The following is a 15,139-nucleotide window of genomic DNA, read 5'->3' on the forward strand; positions in this document are numbered from 1 at the left end:
CATTGCAGGTAAGACAGTTATCAGTATCAGGCATGTGAATGCACAGATCTATTCGCCATGTGGCCAGTTAACACATGTACACATAATCTATGGTCCAGTCACAATATACAGGTTGCATCTTTCATCAATCACACTGGCTACCCATGTGCAATATATACAAACTAAATGAAACACCAACATGAAACCACAGTAACTGTCATCGCTAGATGTGTGGACAGCTGTGCATACAATGGTGGAGGTGTTGTTCAATGTAGGAATATGTACTATACATCAGAACAACACATGTGGGGTACGCAAAAAGTACAACACAGTGAACTGGGATATGGGCATTGTGGAATATGCCCCTGCAATGAGTGCAGACATTGTGATGTGCCATCTGACATGTCCCAGACATGTAGTGGGCTGGCTGCAACATTGTCTCACTATCCCATAAAACATACCCCACATACCAAACATACAACCCTTTGTCTGCATAACCCTGTGGACAGTGGAGTATCTGACATCTATGGGTGTATGTCATATGAGACAACACAGACATTTGAGATAGATGGCCATCACAGACATTTGGCCAACACATGTTCACACATGGCCATGGAGGATGGCCAGAGACATGTAGTAACACACAGTAGATGTAATGTGTATGTGTGTACACCCTGCTGCACATTGTCTACACATGGTTCAACTATAGCCTTTGTTGAATGGTTATATAGTAGATGTGGAACACATGGACATCCTAACAGCCTGTGCACAGCTTGTGGAGGTGTCACTTAATTCAACCACATAAGATGTGTTGAACATCATGACTGTGTCACAGAATGACAGTAGTCACCTGTACACCTTCCACATACATACACAGACACCACATCAGGCCAGAGATACCATACATTTCCCTTGCTGCTGTTGGACATCACTGTCAGCCGTGCACCTCGTGTGTGTGGTACATAAATGCCATGTGGGACATGATGTATTGACAAGTCTGCCATGTGTGGACACAGTTGCCAGGCAGCTAAGAAATGTTAGTAGTTGTGCAGGGGTGTCATCCGTATGTCTTCCAGTGACCTGTCACACATGACACAGCATGGTTTAGTGTGTATACACCATAGCAATGTGGGTCACAATCCACAGTATTTATGTATTGTGTATGCACGCAGTCATGGCTATGCACTGTGTGTGTGTATTCCACACTGTATAGCAATAGAGACGCCTCATGATTCCATGCAATGGCACTATGTCTGTACTTCACACTGTATAGCAATATAGATGCCTCATACTACCCTTTAATGGTCATGCACATCTGCTAAAAGTGCATTATATCTGTAGGGCATACAGACAACACTGCAATGTGACACCATTACACCACTTCACATGTGTCAGGGCACCATTGTGTCAAACATGTATGCATGTCAATGCACACATCAGCAGATTACATGTCATACTACATGTTAATGTCAAGGACATATGCCTCACATCAGCCATGTGTACTGTTAACCAGTCCTGGTCCACATGGTGTATCACAGAGATGCATGCTTACTACCATGATTGTGTGAAATGCATGGCTTCTACCATGACACATGCTTGCTGTTGTGTGCAACCCAGGGATGTATGCTAACTACCACTATTAATGTCTGTGCTGCATTCCATCTGCTGTATCACATGCATGCTGCATGCCTTCTGTCATATCACATGCATGGTATGTGTGTGTCTGTGTGTGTCTGTGTGTGTGGCTGTGTGTGTCTGTGTCTGTGTGTGTGTCTGTGTGTGTGTGTGTGTGTGTGTGTGTGTGTGTGTGTGTGTGTGTGTGTGTGTGTGTGTGTGTGTGTGTGTGTGTGTGTCTGTGTGTGTGTGTGTGTGTGTGTGTGTGTGTGTGTGTGTGTGTGTGTGTGTGTGTGTGTGTGTGTCTCTCTATTTTAATGTAGAGTCTTTGTTTGCCTTCACAGGTGATGTAGGTGCATTACCCTCCTGCGGTCCATCTGATGTTAGTGTCCCCACAGACTCTAGCAGTGAAAAACATATGCTTGAGGTACAGGCAGGGTTGTCAGGGGCTGAATCTGTGCCATTGGTTGCCATCCCACCTATATCCCCCTCTTCCCCGCACACAGTTCTCATGCCAACACATACCCCATCACCAGTGGCCATAGAGGAAGGACAGTTAGTGTGTGTTAGCTTGGAACAGGAACATGTGGTGGCTATGGAAGGTGTGTCTTCACACCATGGTGTCAGTGAAATGACTGCAGATGTGCCACACAGGCATGTGGCCAGTGCTGCTTGTAGGAGGACCTCTGGCTGACATGCACCTGCACGACAGAGTGCAGTAGCTGGTGTCACCAGACACATGTTTCAGACTGTAATGGTGGCACATGCTGAACAGCAGAACAGAGAAGGGCAGAGGCTTCAGAGGGCTCCTATCCATTCTTTAAATGACAACATCCAGGCATTGGCAAATGTTCAACAGCAGATTGCTGACGTTTTGGACAGGCAATTGGGTGACATTGTTGGAATTCTTGACCGTGGCATGGCAATCTGCGAGCGTGAGCTGTCTGTGCTGGAACATCTGGTAGGAGTGAGGCGTAGGCCACGTGGATGTAGGCCAGCTACACCACCTGGTGCAGGTCTACGTGAACGAGCTACCTCACATGCCTGCTCCCTTAGTGCTGGTAGCAGCAGCAGTGCAGCTGGTGCTGCACTGTCCACACCAGGGCACAGCAGGCCACATGGACGTGGCCCTGGACAGTCCCAGCAGGGACACGGTTCCAGTGGACATGTGTCATCGGACAGTACCCAATCTGTACCTCTGTCTGGTAGTGCCCATGCAACCCCTGGCAGGCACAGGTCACGTGGCCGTGTCTGGACACAGTGAGCTGTAAATCCTGGTCTGTACAATCTGGAGCTGTCAATAATACCCCTGTGTAGGCCAGACACATGGCAGAACTGTGTGCACACATACACACACACACACCAGAAACATCTGTAGGGCACCGCAATACCCACATGCATAACAACCACACATGTCCAATTAGATCACAGGCCCTAACCCACACACAAGATGTCATCCACTGGTGCAGCCTAGGCCCCTGGCAAACATTATCACCCTGTGCATATGATGATGCCTGTGCTGCATCCCTGTCATCCACACCATCGGTGCAGGGACATGCTCAAATGGTCTGATGCACAGGGTGAACAGAATAGTGAGTTAAGTGTATATTACAATTGTTGTGTACTGTTGACATGCAGCAGACATACCATGTAGTACAGGTTTAGAATGCATTGTTTTATGTTCACAGTATGTGTCTTGGTAACAACAGTAACAGCATGTTGATAATAAATCCCTGCATCCCTCCTTAAGGTCTAATTGCATGTGCCATTACATAACAGTGTTTGCAGTTAGAATGCATAGCTTTATGTTCACAGTATGTGTCTTGGTAACAACAGTAACAGCATGTTGGTAATGATGCCGTGCTTCCCTCCTTAAGGTCTAATTGCATGTGCCATTAAGCACCAGTGTTTGAAGTTTCTCATGTGTAAATGTAGAGTACTCACAGGCATGTATGGCAATACAAGCATGCTATAAGTAGCCTCAACCTCACTGTTAGAAAGGCTGACATTCCAAAGATGTCTACACATCTACTGATCCAGGAGCATGTGAGCTGTGTACTAGGCTTCAGTGGCTAGAGATGTGACATCCATACTGCGTGACAACACAGGTACAGTTACATGGTGCAGGGGGTTTACACAGTGGTCTAGCTGATGTCAAGGGTAGATGCCAGTTGATAGCATGGAGCCTCACTGTGTAGCAGTAATACACTTTCACATTACAGGATGAGAACACACACAGACATACACAGACATGCACAGTAACATGCCCACACTCACGGGGTCAACAGCACTATAACACACACTTGATAGTGTTGAGGTGAGGACCCCCGCCTATGTGACAGTACTGTGCACCCACATGATGCAACGCAGAGAATGAACATGTACAGGTAGTCAGTAATGCCTAAGACTGACGGCATCAACAGGGTAGTAGATTGCATCACCTTGAGGGGTTAGAGGCCCTATCTGTTCTAAATGGTAGCATACATCCTCAATCCATGCACCAGGCAGCCATACATACATACAATCAAACACTAGAGTCCACAAATGTCATGCAAATACAGATAGCTAACATGTGTGTGATACACACACCACCCCTGCCTATTTCTTGCTTTCTATACTGTAGTATGTACAGATCTCTACAACAGTGTACAGGGGTGTGTAACAATTGGGATGTATTCCCCACCATACGTGGCATATATGGTCACACAATCAAACACACATGGCAGTACTGTGAATCAAACACCTGCTATCTTATGATACGTCTGACAGACATGCAGCAGTATTGCCCGCATTACAACGTGTACCGACGCTACCTTCGGCAATTGTGCTGCTATATGCACACGGGAGGACTTAAGTGTTACAGATGTCAAGGGATTTACAGTCAGTGACACCCTGACTGCTGTGTAGGTTGTATGTCTTCACCTTCAATTAACAGAAACATAGCGTACTGTTTGCACATGTTATGGTAGGATGGCTTATGACACACCTGTGAGCTGTCTTCAGCAAACATCCATCTGCAAACGGTGGACCACCACTTTATGTACACACATCCATCCATACCTGATGTACATCTTACTGTACTGTCAGTATTTCACCATATACAGGTGTCAATGATGGGGCTGCATTGCAACTGCATGTTGTAGTAAGACACATATGAACTGCAAACATCAGCTACTGCACATGCATGGTAGCTGAATGCACACCTCTACATGTACATGTGTGTAGGTCCTACATTCCTGTCATGTAGCCATGTTTGTATGCATTGCAATTGGTGGACATGTGTGATGACATACATGACACATGGACTGTTGTATGATATGATAGTTGTCATGGGTAACCAGTACAGAGGGAATGTTAACTCAGTCAACATTGCTACCTTATGTACTGTTTGCATTCAACAGCCATGGACCTACCTTCCATGTGCATGCGTATAATTGCTGTAGCCACGTGTCTGCACAAAGGACAGCAAAAGCTATGCTATGTACATATGTGTTGTGTGTGTGTGGGGCATGTACATATCCATGGCAGTTACATGTATGTCATATCCAAACATGAGTGTGTTGTCTGGTGTATAGCAACAGTTGTCTGTTACAGCTGTATGAGACCCAAGGCACCTGTTATGTGTACAGCTGACCTGGTTATGAATAGTGGTATCAGTGCATTGCATAACACATGATGGAACCCTGTCAGTACATGGGTAGTCTGCACAGTTGCTGTAGAGCTTGGTACAGTCCACAGGTCATGAGTAACATGGTGTTGTACTAATGTATGCATGTGTGTTGCTGGTCCAAGGACATGGTGATGTCTGAGGGCTACATACTAGAATGCAGCATTTACCACTGTGATCTGCACCTGACACATCCGTGATGGCTTTTGAGAGTGTACTGGTCAGTACATGTGAGTGGCCTTCATGTACGTGGGGACACTAACACCTGGAGCGGTCCGTAACGGTCTTATGACCCACATGTCTGTATCTGACATATATGGTGGTAGTGCTATTGTGCACAACTGAGCCTTATGCCAGGTGTTCCTCACTGCACAGATGTCAGTATTCCCCATTGTTGGATCTAGATTGGCAGCTATGATTATGAACGCTACACATCTAGCACTGTTTAGCATACACATACAATGCAGTTGTCCTGTAGGTGTTAGGGTGTTTACCTGGTCTCAGGTTCTTTGTCTATGTATGGTACTATATGTGCTAAGTAGCCACTCCTGCCAGGACATCACCACAGTTAGTATTAGTGTGCCAGGTTTAGATTGGTACAGCTAAGGTGATGGACAGCAGCAGATGTTGTGTAGAAGACTGGTGTCAGATATATGTAGTGCAGCGTTCATGCTAACAATGATGACTATCGCTACATTGTGCCCTTCCGTGTTTAGAATCTGTGTGCATACAAGACAGCCCTTCGCTACTAAGTGTGTGAGCATGCCCAGTATGCCGTTGTGTAGATGGACACATAGTGCATTCCAAACGGACGTGTGCTACTAAGTGTGTGAGCATGCCCAGTGACACCTTGTGTCGGTTATGTGCCTCTGTGTATGGGCATGACCATTGTAATCCTGTATAGCGATAGTGGTCATCCAGGCAACAGATGGCCATACCCCACTTCAAGATGGATTCCTACATTGAACACACTGGTTCACAGGTATGTACACTGTAACTGCCAGCATCCATGTTGATGTCTGCATTCCTAGAAGGTCATATTGACTGTCTTGAAAGGTGTACTGTCTGTGGCGTGTCTCGTATCTATGTAGTGTTGTAATAGTGCTCTGTAGATAGGCAGTTGTCCTGCTCACACCACTGCCATGTGTTTGTTTCCATCTGCCTTGGGACAGTAATATGCTTTTAGACTGCTCACACTCCATACAATCCCTATCGGCGTTTGTTCCATTGTTGATGATGTCACCCACCTAGATGTATGCCTCTGGGAGTGCTTTGATCCAGCAATCTCGGTAGTGCATTCTGTAACTGCGTAATGCTATAGTGTGATAAGGTAGTTAGGTCTATGTTCTAATCCCAGTCCTGACAAGTGTGTGTGTTTCCAGCTGCCTGGGGACAGAGTAATGCTTTTAGACTGCTCACTCTCCATACAATCCCTATCGGCGTCTTTGCCTTTGCTGATGATGTCACCCACCTAGAAGTATGCCTCTGGAAGTGCTATGATCCAGTAATCTTGGTAGCACGTTCTGTAACTGCGTAATGCTGTTTTGTGCAAAGGTAGTTAGGTCTGTGCTCAAATCCCACCCCTGCCGTGTGTGTTTACAGCTGCCTGGGGACAAAGTAATGCTTTTAGACTGCTCACTTTCCATACAATCCCTATTGGCGCCTTTGCCTTTGCTGATGATGTCACCCACCTAAAAGTATGCCTCTGGGAGTGCTGTGATCCAGTAATCTCGCTAGCATGTTCTGTAACTGTGTGATGCTGTAGTGTGATAAAGTAGTTAGGTCTATGCTTAAATCCCACCCCTGCTCTGTGTGTGTGTGTGTGTGTGTGTGTGTGTGTGTGTTTCCAGCTACCTGGGGACAGAATGATGCTTTTAGACTGCTTACTCTCCATTCAATCCCTATCAGCGTCTTTGCCTTTGCTGATGATGTCACCCACCTAGAAGTATGCCTCTGAGAGTGCTGTGATCCAGTAAACTCGGCAACGTGTTCTGTAACTGCGTAATGCTGTAGTGTGATAAGGTATTTAGGTCTGCATTCTAATCCCAGCCCTGACAAGTGCGTGTGTGTTTCCAGCTGTCTGGGGACAGAGTAATGCTTTTAGACTGCTCACTCTCCATACAATCCCTATCAGCGTCTTTGCCTTTGCTGATGATGTCACCCACCTAGAAGTATGCCTCTGGGAGTTCTGTGATCCAGTAATCTCAGTAGCACATTCTGTAACTGCGTAATGCTGTAGTATGATAAGGTAGTTAGGTCTATGTTCTAATCCGAGCCCTGCCATGTGTGTGTTTCCAGCTGCCTGGGGACAGAGTAATGATTTTAGACTGCTCACTCTCCATACAATCCCTATTGGCGCCTTTGCCTTTGTTGATGATGTCACCCACCTAGAAGTATGCCTCAGGGAGTGCTGTGATCCAGTAATCTTTGTAGCATGTTCTGTAACTACGTAATGCTGTAGTGTGATAGAATAAACAGGTAGGTGCTCGATTCCAAAGCATGACAGGTGTGTGTGTATGGCAGTCATATCCTATGTGTTTGTATCTGTGGGTGGCTAGCTTCAGGATGTGTTGAGTGTGTTTTGTTGCTTTCCTATATAGTGTCCACAAATGTCATAATCACCCAAGAGACTGGGTTGTCAACATATACACATACATTCACCAATATGTCTCGTGAGTAAATGTCAGCAACCCTACTCTTACCCTTACTACAGTCTGACCCATGTGACACAACAAAACACACTTGCCTTGATAGTAACACCACTACATAATGCAGGTGGCACATGTGATTTCTTTTTCATTCTTGTCTAATGCTTTGGTGTCATGTGGTCCACTGTTGTGATATAAATTCAATATGTACGTATGTGTGTGTATATGTATATGTGTGTTTGTGTGTATAGATATATATATATATATATATATATATATATATATATATATATATATATATATATATATATATATATATATGTATAGATGGATGGATAGATGGATAGATAGATTGATAGATAGATAGATAGATAGATAGATAGATAGATAGATAGATAGATAGATAGATAGATAGATATAGATATATATGTATGTGGACATTAGCACTATTGAATGTTTGTGCTGGATGATCTGTACATGATCACCTCGGATGTATGTATATCTGCCATGGCTTTTGCTGTAAAGCACATCGTCTGTGGTGTGCAGGGTCCCGGGTTCTAGTCATGTAGAGACTGGTTATTTTGTTGCTGGGAAGAACAAGGGACATCGAATACGGTTTAGTAAGGCACCTTTAATCAGTTGTGTACAGATCTGAGCGACAGTAAGCAGTGGTTATTAATTTGGAGGATCAGTATGGGTCATATAACTATGCATTTGAAGACAATACTATGCAAATGAGGTTGACAATAGTCAATCCCGTTTATCCCCAGGGTGTGATGCAGATCCCAAGAGTGTATGTGTATAGATAGCCGAGTGCAGGACTCGAATATAGGTGAAAGCATGGGAGGGGGGTCAGGCATTCTGTACGTACATTGGAGCCCTGTGCCTCGGGATTGCTCCTGCCTTAGCACACCTAAGCTACGGGTGTGTCTATACCTGTCTGGTGAAATTGGGAGGGACAACAGCAGTAGTGGAGTAGTCAAGGTGAACAGGCTGCACAAACTGGTGATGATCAGCACAATCAGCAGATTACATGGCCAGCCCGCCCCAGAACACTACAGTAAAGTGAGCAAGCACCATACACACAAGTTTCTTCCACACTCTACACCACCGGTGTATACTTGCTTGGACATTTCTCGACACAATCCAACCAAATGAGAAGGGCTGCAGCAGGCAACATAGACCAACATGTGCAGGAGGCTGAGGGTGGGGAGGGTGTGTATGCTGCCGAACAATCCTTAGTGAGGTGACATAAGACTTTACAGACCAAGGGTAACTTACCAGGGGCTACATGACCTGGAGATAGTGGAGCGCTATGGGGTGGACAGAGACCTCCTACAGCACCTTGTTGAGCTGTGCCAGCCACACCTGACACATCGAACAAGCTGAGGGAAACCAATCCCAGTGGATACCAAGGTATGTGTTGGTCTAGGTATACTAGCCACAGGTACCTCACAAAGCACAACTGGGGATATCATGGGGATCTCACAGGCACCTGCATCCAGAGTATTGCACCAGTTCACAGACGCCATGTCACCACATGCCAGTGAGCACGTACGTGTCCTCAACACAAGTGATTTGTTGACCAGCAATATCCGTCTCTTCCACCAAATGGCAGACTACCCTGGGGTACTGGGTGCTATAGCCTGCATGCATGTATGCACCAAAGCACCACCTGGTGAGCGGGGTAGGGCCTACATTAACTGCAGGGGCATACCCTCCAACAGCTAGGCCATATGCGATGGCCAGGGCATTAAACTGAATGTGTGTGCTGTCTGCCCTGGAAGCTATGATGATTCAGATATATGGCATCTGACGCAGCTGTATCACACCTTTGCCAATATGAACATCCCCTACAGTCTCCCAGTGGGGGATGCTGGGTAACCACTGGAGTCATGGCTGATGACACCTATCAGCAATGCACACACACCTGAACAACTACACCATAATGAGGCCCACTCACAGGCAAGACATATAATTGAGCATGTGTTTGGGATACTCAGGTCACGGTTCTGGTGTCTGGACACATCCAGTGGAGCCTTGTAGTATGCACCAGCTACATGTACCCAAATTGTTATGGTATGTGCTATGCTACACAATCTGATCCTGTGGTAACAGTTGCAGCAGGAACAGCATGGGGCAGGGCCACACAGCCCCCCACCAATGCAAAGACCTATACAGGCACAGTGTGACTTGGAGGAGGAACTTCCTGAGCTGGACCCAGTAGGCGAAAGGAGGCATGCACAGTATGACCTGCCCTTGGCAAAGAGGCAATGCATGGCATATGCACTGACTCAGTAGGTACCCAGGGAATTTCACTCTCTCTGACTTGCACAGACAGTACAATGGATACCAAACATGACACTACCTGTGCTCAGCCATGTATAGGAAGTGCACTGTGTGCATCCAACAAAGGCAGCCCTCCAGCACCATCCGCAGGTTTGGAACACCCCAAAGGTAAGTCAATCAACCTACCAATTGGCAGTTGTATTAGAATGTGTATTTACCTGTAGCTATGGTATGGATGTCAGCATACAAGGGAATTGGGTGGCTGACTGTTAGGGCAGCACACAGTACACGTCCATAGTGGCACCATGACATCTGTAGCATATACCGGGGTCATAATAGTAGTCAGTAGTACACAGGGTGTCCTAACCCACTGCAGGTTATGGGCTGAACATCATGTATCTACATACAGCCCACACAAGTCTCATACAGCTGGACAGGTGTAGACCAATACAGACACATACTATACAATGGCCTCTGGATATGCCCACTGAATGACTCCAACCCCCACAGACACACACACAGACTACAGCAGGCCAGGCAGTTGGATGTATGTTGTGAAGGCTAGGACGTCTGAAACCACTATGCTGGTAATTAAAGCTAGGATCTGACATACACTGGTATGCCTCCAACCAGCAATTTAGGTAGGTCCACACACTGTAATGGAGTACCTGGCATACCAGTACAGTAGTAGCAAATGTGTACAACTGTCAGCTGTGCCCCCCTTCCAACGTACACATGTAAGAGTCCTGTGCGCCATCCCCGGTGTTGTGTAGGACTGTGGATACAGTTGGATGTCCCCCCACGCTGTGCAGAAATGTAGCAACAGTCAATGCCACATGACTGTTAGCTACCCTGCAGACATAGCATGCCACCTGTCGGTGTACAATGCAGGGATTGGCACCACAGTACTGACTATCTGGACATGTGACACATGCAATCAGGTTGACCATACTAGGCACGCTCAAACACATGAAGGTATGACGGTAATGTCAGTCGACAACATGCGTAACAGTCATACTGGGCATGCTCACACACTGAAACACAGGACGGCCAGGTCTGCAAACACCAGTGGTCCGGACATATCTGCCAGTACATTGCTATACTGTTGGATGACTGTGCTGTATGGTATGTGTGTGGTACTGTCTATTGTCTGTATATATGCCATGGTGTATTGGTAATTCACATGAGCTGTGTGCGCAGGGTATTGCTACCAACGTGTGCAAAGGATGGCTCTTTGTTTGCGGCCAGAACAACACCTTTGGATACGGATAGGATAAGGCACATTCCAGCAGGTGGGAGCGGTTGTGCGTGGGTTTGTGCAGTGTTAAGCACTGCTGACCTCTGGTTACAGCTACTTATACTTCTTTAGACTCCACATTTCTTTAACAGTGCAATACTCGCATACTGGTAGACAAACACGCTTACACCCGCTCGCTCACTCACTTGCACGTGCACCAACATTTGTGCTTATATTTGTCACTCACACTGGGTGGGAGTGATCCCTTGTGATGCCTATTACATCGGACTACACAATTACAGTATCTGGTATGGTTAACCATTAGGCGACGGCAGGCGTTTGACTGTACGGAATCGGCTGCCTGTCCAATGACATAATCATATTATATGCATGTTCCTCATACAATCTGCTCCCATCTGGCTGATACATGGGAACTGATACTCTGCAATGCTGACATGTAAATGTTTTTTGGGAAACGCATCTCTCTGCCGGGTCATGCTACCACATAGCTATTGTAGGTTTTCCACCTTTTAAATTGGCCGACGTGAGACTCTAGGAGTAACACCTTTCCCACTTTGCATGGGACAGTCCCTCATTAGGCATATCTGTCATGCGAAAATACTCTAGCCATAGCAAATGTCCTGATTAGAGGACATTATTATAGTCTATGTGTCTGTAATAGTTGCATGTAATGGTTATTGTATACATGACATGTCGATATGTTATGTGAATTAGCATAAGCAACTTGACTGCTGCTAGACTAAGCTTTGATTTGTGCTAATATGTATATTTCTGTACTATGCATGGCTGTAGGTATGTTCTGACCTGGTACTTCTGACATTTCTACAGAGCAGGTCCCACTTTGGCCATTTAGAAAGGTGGCAGCCCTATAGGACCTATATGTAGAGCTGTCACATTTGGCAAGGCAACACATACCCACAGCCAGTAGTAAACTGACTACTTCTCCGGTTTGCATATGTTAATGTTATTTTTGTAGCATTATAGTTGCTAATACTGTTTCCTATAACATGTAGCTGTTTCAGATACAACAGAATCATTTTATGACACCACTACACACAATATATGAACTCTTTTCCCGAAATCACAGGCCATGTGCCGTAACATTCATTTTGCAGGACACAACTGCCCAGAGTGGAGTGTCCCTCACAAAGGCGAACAGGTGGTAATCCCAAACTATTATGCTATCATCTACCTAAGGTGGTCGGCAGAATATGCGCTTTCCATCACTAGCAGACCTCACATACCAATGGGGGAGAATGAACACTGTATCAGGGACACTGCATAACACCCTGAGGGACACATTTAGATGATTGGTTCTATTAACCTGACACACTGACAGTCACAGGGCATATGTATTCATTCACATTTGTCAAGGTACATGCTGTTTATGACTCATATATGTTGCCATTAGTCATTACCTGTATTCCGCCACCTGTCCACCTAATATCACTAGTTCTGGAAGTGTTTAGTTAGGACTGTGTTACATTCTGATTCATAATCATGGACGTCCATGATAATCGGGTACAAGGCACTGATATAGTCCCTATGTGTTCCCCCAATGGTTTATGGACTATCCAGTAGATGTGCTCTTCAGGTTTGGGAGGTATAGACGTCTGCTATGCCCACACAGGAATATTAATTACTTCCACTGGGCGGGCCTACTACATCTCTGCCAACCAACACCTGCACACTTAGGCCCATTATGGCATACCCATGATTCACCTACCTGACACCCCTCTGCAGCACTCATGACAAATACTTACTGTGAGCGCAGCTGGGGTATGAACACACCCCTACACATTGCCCACTCTCCCCGTCTCGGGACACATGTCATATGTTTTGTCAACCCATGTGTTATTACACTTGCACAACCAACTGTTCCATGTAGAGCTACATCCTGCTCGCATCGATAACCAAGGGTTCACACGTAAAGTGAATTTTTGGTGTCCCGCAAGGGACCCCATTATCCATGTTTAAAGTGTAGACCTTGCAGATCTCTCCCACTGGTACTTTCCTGCCAGTGATTTGGAAAGCAGCAGCGTATTTATCTTTATTGCCTGTCTGTATGTCTGACCGGCCTAGCTGGGCGGTGTGGGAGGTAAACATTTGTTTATTGGACCTCCCAGTAACATATGCCTGGTCTGAACATATGTTACCCTTAATTGCTGTAAAGTAACCTAGTTATGTACATGTGTATAGCTACAATGACATATATATGTTTTTTTGTGTGTATATGTGTATATATCAATAAATGTTGTATGTGTGTGTGTATATATATATATATATATATATATATATATATATATATATATATATATATATATATATACATATATATACATATATATATATATATATATATATATATATATATATATATATATATATATATATATATATATATATATATATGTATATGTGTGTGTGTATGTATATATATATATATATATATATATATATATATATATATGTATATGCACACATCTGTGTGTCCATTGACCAATACATTTCCCGGACAAACACACTTACACATGTGTATTGGGTTTTATCTCTGCTTCAACAGCATACTATTGCCTTAGTCATTATGACACCAACACTTCACTCTGGTTAACTTGTAATCGGTATACAGCACGTTATACAGTGGACAGATGTCGCACTTTGTTCATGTATGGAGTACCGCTAATAAGTGTGATGTGATACAGTGTCATTTGACCTATTCCTCGTTTGCGTAGCCTATTATTCCTGCTACTGTATTTGTTTCTGTGCACATTCATATTATTTATGTCAATAAATGGAGTGCATGTGTTACAGAGAATGTACGTCAACATATTGATGCCTGCATGTTGTTGTGTCTTTCGGCTTTTCCCGGTTAGGGGTCGCCACAGCGGTACTCCAGTCCGCTAATGATTGGCAGATAGGTTTTACGTGCAGAGTTGCCAGCCCTGACGCACAACCTTCAATGAAGGTACACCCATTCACGCATGTCTCCACGCAGAAGACGATCTAGCTGAGAATCGCACCTACGTACTAGCTGACCTACACGGGCCGCTCCATTGCAACTGGCACAACCAACCCTGACACTCCTGTTTCCATAATTGCATAGCCATAGTTTCTCAAGCCCACCCGTGTTGAGTTTCCATGCGTAACAGCCATTATCCACCTGATATCGCAGCCATGACACACCTTTACACATTGCCCTCTCCAGAGCGTTAGGGGCCCTACACACATTTTGTACCGCCTCGTGTATTCACAGGGTCTCCCACCATTTATATTTGCACATACATGCCTTTCCTGGTGTTATGGATTACAAACATTTGCGGGTTACAAGTGTAGGTGGTCACAACATGAACTGCATTCCGTCTGTGTGTAATGTTGACGTAGCAGTTCAACGATATTATGGCCACTGGTATAACCCTGCCTCTGGTGTGAATAGCGGTGCTCTACTCACTCTTGTGCAGCTTTAGCTGACATACGCTGGAAGCACTATATAATACCTTAGTTGCTCTAGATTCCCTTCACAACCCTTGTGTATGCTTTCTTCTTTCGGCGTTTATTTTATATATATAATATATATATATTTTCATATATTTCTTTATTTTATGTCTGTGGATATATATCTATACACATACACACACACATATATATATATATATATATATATATATATATATATATATATATATA

The sequence above is a fragment of the Protopterus annectens genome, chromosome 1.part2, assembly GCF_019279795.1.
Source record: "Protopterus annectens isolate FY-2018-M chromosome 1.part2, PAN1.0, whole genome shotgun sequence".
NCBI lineage: Eukaryota > Metazoa > Chordata > Ceratodontiformes > Protopteridae > Protopterus > Protopterus annectens.